This window comes from Cupressus sempervirens, chromosome 4, assembly GCF_028749045.1.
Source record: "Cupressus sempervirens isolate cs-2001-9-10 chromosome 4, ASM2874904v1, whole genome shotgun sequence".
Classification (NCBI taxonomy): Eukaryota; Viridiplantae; Streptophyta; class Pinopsida; order Cupressales; family Cupressaceae; genus Cupressus; species Cupressus sempervirens.
In genome coordinates this window covers 356,386,347-356,395,352 of record NC_143121.1, presented here as the reverse complement: position 1 = coordinate 356,395,352, position 9,006 = coordinate 356,386,347, and positions in this window count along the sequence as shown.

The window sequence follows — 9,006 nt, the reverse complement described above, 5'->3', positions numbered from 1 at the left end:
TAGGGTTAGGATGGATTAGGTAGGATACAATGAATCTACCCCATATCTCATATCTCTTCCAGAAACTTCTCCATGAATCCTCTTTGAATTCGCCCAAAAATAGTTTACCTTGAACTCGGTGCCACCAGCTCATCAGTCTTATCTTCCACCTAGTTCACACAATCCAAGAAAACAAACTTGTCAGCTTAGATTCATCAAATTCACAATCTTTTAAATAATGCAGCAACTCGACATTATCTAGCTTCTGATGCTCGGCACATACTGCGTTGCTCAGCATCCTCTATGAAATTACTTGACACGAACTAAAATTTACGCATGCTCAGCATCAACTAAAATTTACTCAGCATCCATTATTTAACTTGGCATACACTAGAATATACTTTTACTTGGCTCCAACTAATTTTTTGCTCGGCTTGCACTAAGTTTTCTCGACACCTACTATCCACTCAGTCAAGCTTGGCAAGCAAACTTTTTGTAACTTGCTCTTTTAAATGTTCTTAGTGTAACCAACCTTTGTAACCTTAAGTAGATTATCAATGCATCATGTTATCATTGTCTTAATTGATTCCTATACTTCTTTACATAATCATAACTCAATCATTCATCTAGGTGCTATTGTTACATCATTTGATCAAATCCTCTTCATCAATCAAATAAGTGATAGTACATAAATCATATAAGCAATTGTCTTACCAACAAATAACAGGTTTGACATCAATGACAAAGCAATGATTGAAACATACAATCTCCCTCTTCAACAATCTCTTTTCAATCAATTATCAACAATCTCCCTCTTTGGCATTGATGGCAAACCAAATTGATCAACCAAATAGCAAAACACCTTGTTCAACCAAATTGACTAGGTTAAAACAATAAGACCAACAAAATAACACAAAGAAAAATAATTCCTTGTATTGAAATCTCTCCCTCTATCAGCAACTTTCATCTTCTTAATAGGTTACAAAACTCTTTCTTATAACTCCCTCTGAATTTCTTCTTATATCTCCATTTCACTATATCTCCCTCTTACTAGGTAGATGTTAGGGTTTCATTTTTGTTTCTCTCGATCAATCACTATCTCTCTCAGCAATTATCTGCCTCTAAGATCCATTTAAATTTCTCCCTTTGATCAGTAAATCTCTCTTCATCAATAAATCTCTCCAATTACCTCCCTCTTATCAGTAAATTTCTCCCTCTTTAACAACAATTCCAAAGATTTTTCATCTTAACATGTAGATATAAACTTTTTTAATTTCTCCCTCTATGACCTTACTTGTGACTGATTTATAGTTCTAGCACTTTGATTACTATAGGCAGCTCCTAAAGTAAGATCCACTTCATCAATGTGTAATATATGAACATCAGCTTGTTTGATGCAAGGCACTCCTCTTGTTACTTAGATAGCCTTGGATTACCTCTTAAATACTCGTGAACATCCTTAGATAATGCTTTTGTGAAGATATTAGCAATTTTCTATTTTGTGTTGACATATTCCATCTTCACCTCTTTATCTTGAACTAACTCTCTCAAGTAATAATACTTGATTGCAATGTGCTTAGTCTTTGTGTGCATCATAGGATTCTTTGATATATTGACAGCATTTGTATTATCACAATAAAGTGTTACAAGTTCTGTGATCTCTTCTTTCATACCTTTGAGTAGTTGTTTGATCCATATAATGTTTGTATAATTTACAGCAGCAACAACGTATTTAGCTTCAGCAGTAGATTGTGAGGTGTAGTTTTGTTTCTTGCTAGTCCATATAACCAGCCTCTTGCCTAAGAAAAATGCTCCTCCACTGGTTCTCTTTATGTCATCAATGTTTCCAGCCTAATCAACATTAGTTTAGGCTCTTAATTCAAATTTCTAATTTTTCTTGTATATAGAGCAAACTCCTCTATTCCTTTTAGATATCTCATTATTCTCTTTATAGCCATCAAGTGATTCTCTCTAGGATTAGCAGAGAATCTTGCAACTATCCCTACAGATAATGTAATGTCAGATTTGCTATGTACTACCTATTGCAATTTTTCAATCATAGACCTATACAATATTTGATTCACCTCAGTTGAATCATCATTCTTTGACAACTTGTGTCTTGCCACCATAGGTGTATTTACTGGTTTGAAATCCTCTAGTTCAAAATTTTTTAGTATTTCCTTGGCATACTTTGACTAAGTGATGTATATACCATATTTTATATGATATACTTGCAAACCCACAAAGAATTTGATTTCTCCATTTAACATAGGCATCTCAAATTATTGTTTCATTTGATTTGCAAAATCCTTACATAAAGCATCTTGACCTCCAAATATGATATCATCAACAAATATTTTAGATAACAAAATACCTTTTGGCTTTTTCTATCTTCATGTACAAATTGTTGTTATCATCAATCCTTTAAAATCCAATCTTCACAAGATAATTATGAAGTCTTTCATACCATGCTCTTGGTGCTTGTTATAAACTATATAGGGCCTTGTGTAATCTACATACCATGTTCTTATTGTTAACATCAACAAAACCTTATGATTGTTCTATGTAAACTTCTTCCTCTAATATGCCATTCAGAAATGTAGATGTAACATCCATTTGATAAACTTTGAAACCTTTGCATGCAGAATAAGCAAGTAAAGTTCTTACTCCTCCCAACCTAACAACAAGGGCAAATGTCTCTCCATAGTCAATTCTTTCTTCTTGTGCATATCCTTTGCAAACTAATCTTGCCTTATTCATTGTCATTTCACCATTTTCATCTAACTTGTTTCTGAATACCCATTTGGTGCCAATCACATTTTTGTCTTATGGTCTAGGAACTAGAGTCCATGTTTTGTTTTTCTCAATTTGTTCAATCTCTTCTTCCATGGCCTTACTTCAGTCTACATCTTCTAAAGCATTTCTTACTGATTTGGGTTCCTTCATGCTCAGCAAACATGTATCATTTCTCAATCTATTTCTTGTCATTGGTCTAGCATCTTTATCTCCAATGATTTGAGCAACAAGATGATGTCTCTTAACATACTTGGAAAATCTTGGTTCAGCTCTAGTTTCTTCATTTTGTCTTTCAATTTTCGCATCACTGTGTGCATCTTTGTCAAGGAACTCAGCATCTCTTTCATGTACACTAATCTTAGAATTAGAATGTGTTTCCAATTCATTCTGTAACTCGGCATCTGAATGTAGCTCGATTCCTAAATGGAGCTCAGCATTCATAGTATATGACTTGGCAGTCACTAAAACTTGTTATTGGTGTATAGCTTGATTTGTAACATCTTCTTCAGCAGGCATACCTTCATAAAAATATACAAATGATTTATATTCTTCTGGTTTTTTCATAGGTTCAGCCTCATGTACTTTTGTATATTCATCAAAATTCACATTTACACTTTCCACAACTTCGTTAGTGTTCGTATTTAAATACTTATAAGCTTTACTTCTTGTGGAATATCTTAGGAATATACCTTCCTCACTTTTTGCATCAAGTTTACCATTCCTGAAGTCTTTAAGTATGTAACATTTGCTTCCAAATACCTTAAAGTATTTTACATTAGGTGAGTATCCATACCATAGTTCAAAAGGTGTTGAATAAGTACCTCTCTTGACTTGCACACAATTCAAGATATAGACAGTTGTACTTACAGCTTCTCTTCAATATTTCAAAGCAACATTTTTCTCCATCATGAGTGTTTTAGCACAGTCCATTATAGCTATGTTTCGCTTTTCAACTATCCCATTTTGTAGAGGTCTTCTAGGTGTAGATGTCTCTCTTTTGATTCCTCTGTCATTGCAAAAAATCTCAAACTCGTTTGATATAAATTTTCCTTCTTTGTCAGATCTCAAACACTTCAGACTTTTACTTGTATCCTTCTCAACTCTTGCTAAGTACCAGTTAGACATTTGGAAAGCATCAAATTTCTATTTCAAAAACATAATTGCCATCATTCTAGAATAGTCATCAACAAATAGCATAATGTACTTATCTCCTTTGTAGCTTTGCACATCAATTGGTCCACACAAGTCAATATGTACAATCTCTAGTATTCCTTTAGAGATATGAGTTTTACTCTTAAAACTTGATTTTGTCATTTTGCCTAATTGACATTATTTACACATTGTATTATCAGACTTCTTCAACTTAGGCAAACCTCTAACTTTTCTCATGTGACTGATACTAACTAGATTATCAAAATTGACATGACATAACCTCTTGTGCCAAAGCCATACATCATCAAATTTTACAACAGGACAAGCAACATCCTCTATATCAAGATAGAATAGATTACTCCTAGTTTGATCACCCTTTCTAATTAGTTTCTCATTTGTGTCATATATCTTAGCAATCTTGTTTTCAAACTCTACTTTACATTCCAAACTATTCAGCTGTGACACACTCCACAAATTATAGTTAAGTCCTTCAACATAGTAAGCATTGTCACACAAAATCTTATCTATGAGTTTGATAGAACCTTTTCCTTTTATCAAACATGGTGCATCATTACCAAATCTTACACTATTTTCATCAGAACAATTCAAGGTAATGAACTTATTTTTGTCTCCAGTCATGTGATGTAAAGACCCACTGTCAATGATCTATCTATCATTCTTGTTCACACAAGTCATAAGTGCAATTGCCTCATCTTCATTAGATTTGTCCTTCATTGCAACATACACCACTTCATCATCATGTTCATTAGAATCATCCTTTGTTTCCTCTTCAATAATATAGCAAGATTTTTGCCTTTGTCTTTGTAGTTCTTGTTGTCTTCATCTTTGCTTCTTTTGTATTTGTCACCACCTATGTAGTTCTTCTTGTCTGAACATCTAGCAGCAATATGACCAACCTCATTGCAATTGAAAAAAATGATAGTTAATTTACCTTTGAACTTGTCTTTACCTTTGTGGAATCTTCTTGTCAGTAGTGCTTTGAGTTGTTCTGCATCCTCTTCATCTGTATCACTATCACTAGACACATACTTTATATTTTTCTTCTCATCGGGTTCCTTCAATGACATTTTAGCTTTCAAAGTAGATTCAATACTTTTAGGTTTGTAATTATCAAAATTAGATAGCTCAAAAGCAGTGAGTCTACCTACTAGACCTTCAAGTGATAGATCATTCCCTAGTATACATCTCAATTCTTGAATTGCAGAAACTCTAATAGCATATATAGGCAACAGTGTCATTAAAACATTGCTTAGTATAGTATCATCATCTAATTTACCATTAGCTCCTCTTATTGCATTAACAACCTCTTTTATCCTTGCAACATATTGAGCAATATTCCCACCTTCTTCCATTCTCATATCATCAAACTTACCTCTGAGACTTTCAACTTTGGCTCTTAGAACATTGGTGTCTCCTCCATAAATAGTGGCTAGGGCATCCCACATTTTATTTGCACTGTCAAGACTTTTGATATCATAAAATTTGGCATAGCTTAGAGCAGAGGCAATCTCTAGCATTGCATGGTTATGTTCTTTCTTTTTTTTCATATCCTCAACAATTGGGGCTCCAGCAAGATCAACATGCTCAACAGTAAAGGTAGATTGTGCATGATCTCCAAGTCCTCTAAGGTGTAACTTCATAAAACTTTTCCATGTAGGAAAGTTATCTCTATTAAGCTTGGGTACTTCTATTCTTGACATCTTAATCTTTGTGCTTCTAGTAGCTTCAAACTAGTCCTCTTAAGTAGATGGCTCTTATACCAATTGTTGGAATACTTTAGAATAATTGAGAGGTGGGAGGTGGATTAGTTATCCAAGGTCCAAATGTATAAATAAAACTTTTCACAACTCAGTGAACCCATAAAACATTTATCTTCATCATCCATGTATCCATAAGATTACGCAATCACTTAAAACTTGTAGGTTACTGTTAAATCAACTTGCAAAAATGTAAACATGAACATAACAGATTCATCAACACACTTGACATAATCATTTACATGGAAACCCAATTTGGAAAAAACTACCAATAACATACTCCTCTTTTTCACTCTTCTGAAGTGATGCCCTGTGAAAGGCCAACCTTGTTAAAGGTTACAATACACACTGTTAATTGTGACCCTGTTAAAGGATTTCAATCACCTTGTTCGAATTGATCTTTGTTAGATGTCTTTAGACCATTCACTTGGAATGTCACCCGATTAAAGGATTTACAAATGACTATTAGGTCAACCTTAATCCAAAGGATTTAGCCTAGATGAATATAATTATTAGAGAGTAATAGTAAGGCTTGATCTGATAACAACTTACAACTTCATTTGCAAATTATATATCACTCTTCAGTCCTCCATTCTACTTGGCCTTCATAAATTGCAGCTCTGATAGCTTGTTCACCCTTCAAGCATTCATACTCTTAAGCATTCTTGCTTAACATGCCAATGCAGTCTCTTCTCTTAGGTCACTCGATGAAGCAAAACCCTTGACCCCTTGGCTTTCTTAGGTTCTCGCACATGACAACCTTTGCTTCTGGCCGCCCATTCCTATAAATAGAAAATTAAGATCTTTTGCTGCTCATTCTCCATCGTCCAATTTAGGGATAGAATGGATTAGGTAGGATACAATGAATCTACCCCATATTCCATATCTCTTCCAGAAACTTCTCCCTGAATCCTCTTTGAATTTGCTCAAAAATGCTTTACCTTAAATTATGTGCCACCAGCTCATCAGTTTTATCTTCCCCCTAGTTCACACAATCCAAGAAAACAAACTTGTCGACTCAAATTCATCGAATTCACAATCTTTTAAATAATGTAGTAGATCGGCATTATCTAGCTTCTAATGCTTAGCACATACTGTGTTTTTTATTATGGAAAATAGGTTTTGAAGGGAGCTTGAAACCCTTTTTACAAATCGAAAAATATTTCAATGTAGCCCAACCCAAACAATGCTACAATCCATAGATGAAACAAGTTACCAAAGAACCAAGTGACCAGGGTGGCAACACAGATAACTTAGTACTCCTCTGCCACAAAAATAGGTTTTGACCGTGCACTTAAAACCCCATAGTTAAAAAAGAAATTGACAATAAGTCTATAACCATGAAAAACTACAAAGAATAACAGGCCAAAAAAAGCCAACAGACCCAAAATGGGACAAAGAGTCAAGATTTCCCTTTTGGTCCCTTCTTTTAAGAACATAATGTCATATCAAAGGCTGGATTGGATGGCTCAACCTTTTTTCTTTTTACTATTGTCCATCCATCCTCCATCATACTAGCAGCCTTTTGCCACGCAAAGTCATCAACACCACAACTAGCCCCCAAAACCCCTATGGCTAGGGGAGAAATCTAGACTGCAATAAAAGAAGGTAAAACAACATCTAGAGATAGAGCCACAAGAGGGGCTACAATCGAAACACATCAGTGATAGAATCCGAAGGAGAGAGAATAGAAGAGGTCCCCACCATTGGGGCAACATTCATACCATCAACAGCCATCGAATCTGCCACCAAAGTGTCCTGAGACAAGCCACTATCCCCAATAGAGGGGGCTTTCTAAACCGTGTAGTGATCATCTGAAACCCCCTTCCACCAAGTAGGTGACTTCTTTGGTCTAGATTTATCAGAGAAGCATTGGGCAACAAGGTGGTTGGTCTTATGGCATTACTTGCATCGGAAGGGGATACCCTCATAATCAATAAGTTGAATCCAAGAGCCAAGAGGGGAGACTAACTTAATCTTTTTAGGGAGTCCTTTGGAGACATCAATCTCCACAAGAATGTGAGCATACGTCATCTGAAACACATTGGAAGATGCAATATGAACCAAAAAGAGGTCTCCGAGGGCCTCCCCCACTATCTCCAGCACTAAATCCAACCACAGGTGAAGGGGGAGATTCGACAACCTAACCTACTGTGGGATTTTATTCAAAGATTTTGTCAATGGATCAAAATCCTTATACCAAGGTTTAGCCATCAATGGGAACTTCTCCCCCCATGAGAAACCATGGCACAAGATGGCATTTCTATCTTCAATAGTAGCAAATTTCACAATGAAAAAACCCCTTGCCATAGGGTAAATCTGGGCTATTTCTGAAATGAGGGGCTCCCAAGTGCAGGTGATCCAGGCATTCAGATCTAACAAAGATGGCCAAAATCCCTTAAAATGAAAAACAACAATAGTGGAAGAGAAGTCATCAACATAAACTGTGGAGATCTCATCAACAATTTCAGACTCTAAATGAATCATAATCGAGTTACTTACAGCGGTAGGCATAGCATCACGGAGCCCCGAATGCACAGTCTAACCGCCAAAGCCACCACCAATGTTGACCTCATAAGCGGTAACATCAGTGTAAGAGATGGAAAGTCTACCCGCAATACCATTACGCAGAGCAATAGCCATGCCAACAAGAACAACCGCAAAAGGACCACCAAAACCAGACCCAAAGGCAAGGGTAGGAGAGGACAAAGTTTGAATCCCATCTAGGGCATCGACATGGAGGATGGATGTTGGAGCAATAGAAGCATACACGGGAGACGTCAAGCCAATCCCATCATCAAACACGCCCAAGGAAGAGGCCTGTGAAGAGGTCGGTGGATTGGGAATAGCTAAACCAAGAGCAATCACAGGCAAAGAGAATAAAGTCATAGGTTCCATACAATCTAAGTTCAAATATGAAAAATTGGCACACATTGTGTTGCTTGACATCCTTTATGAAATTACTCGGCATGAACTAAAATTTACTAGTGCTTAGCATCAACTAAACTTCACTCGGCATCCACTATTCAGCTTGGCATACATTAGAATATACTTTTACTCGACTCCAACTGATTTTCTGCTCAGCTTGCACTGACTTTGCTCGGCACCTACTATCCACTTGGTCAAGCTTGGCAGACAAACTTCGTGTAACTTGTTCTTCTAAATGTTCTTAGTGTAACTAGCCTTTGTAACCTTAAGTAGATTATCAATGCATCATGCTATCACGGTCTTAATTGATTCTTGTACTTCTTTACATAATCATAACTCAACCTTTCCTCTAGGTGCTATTGTTACATCTTTT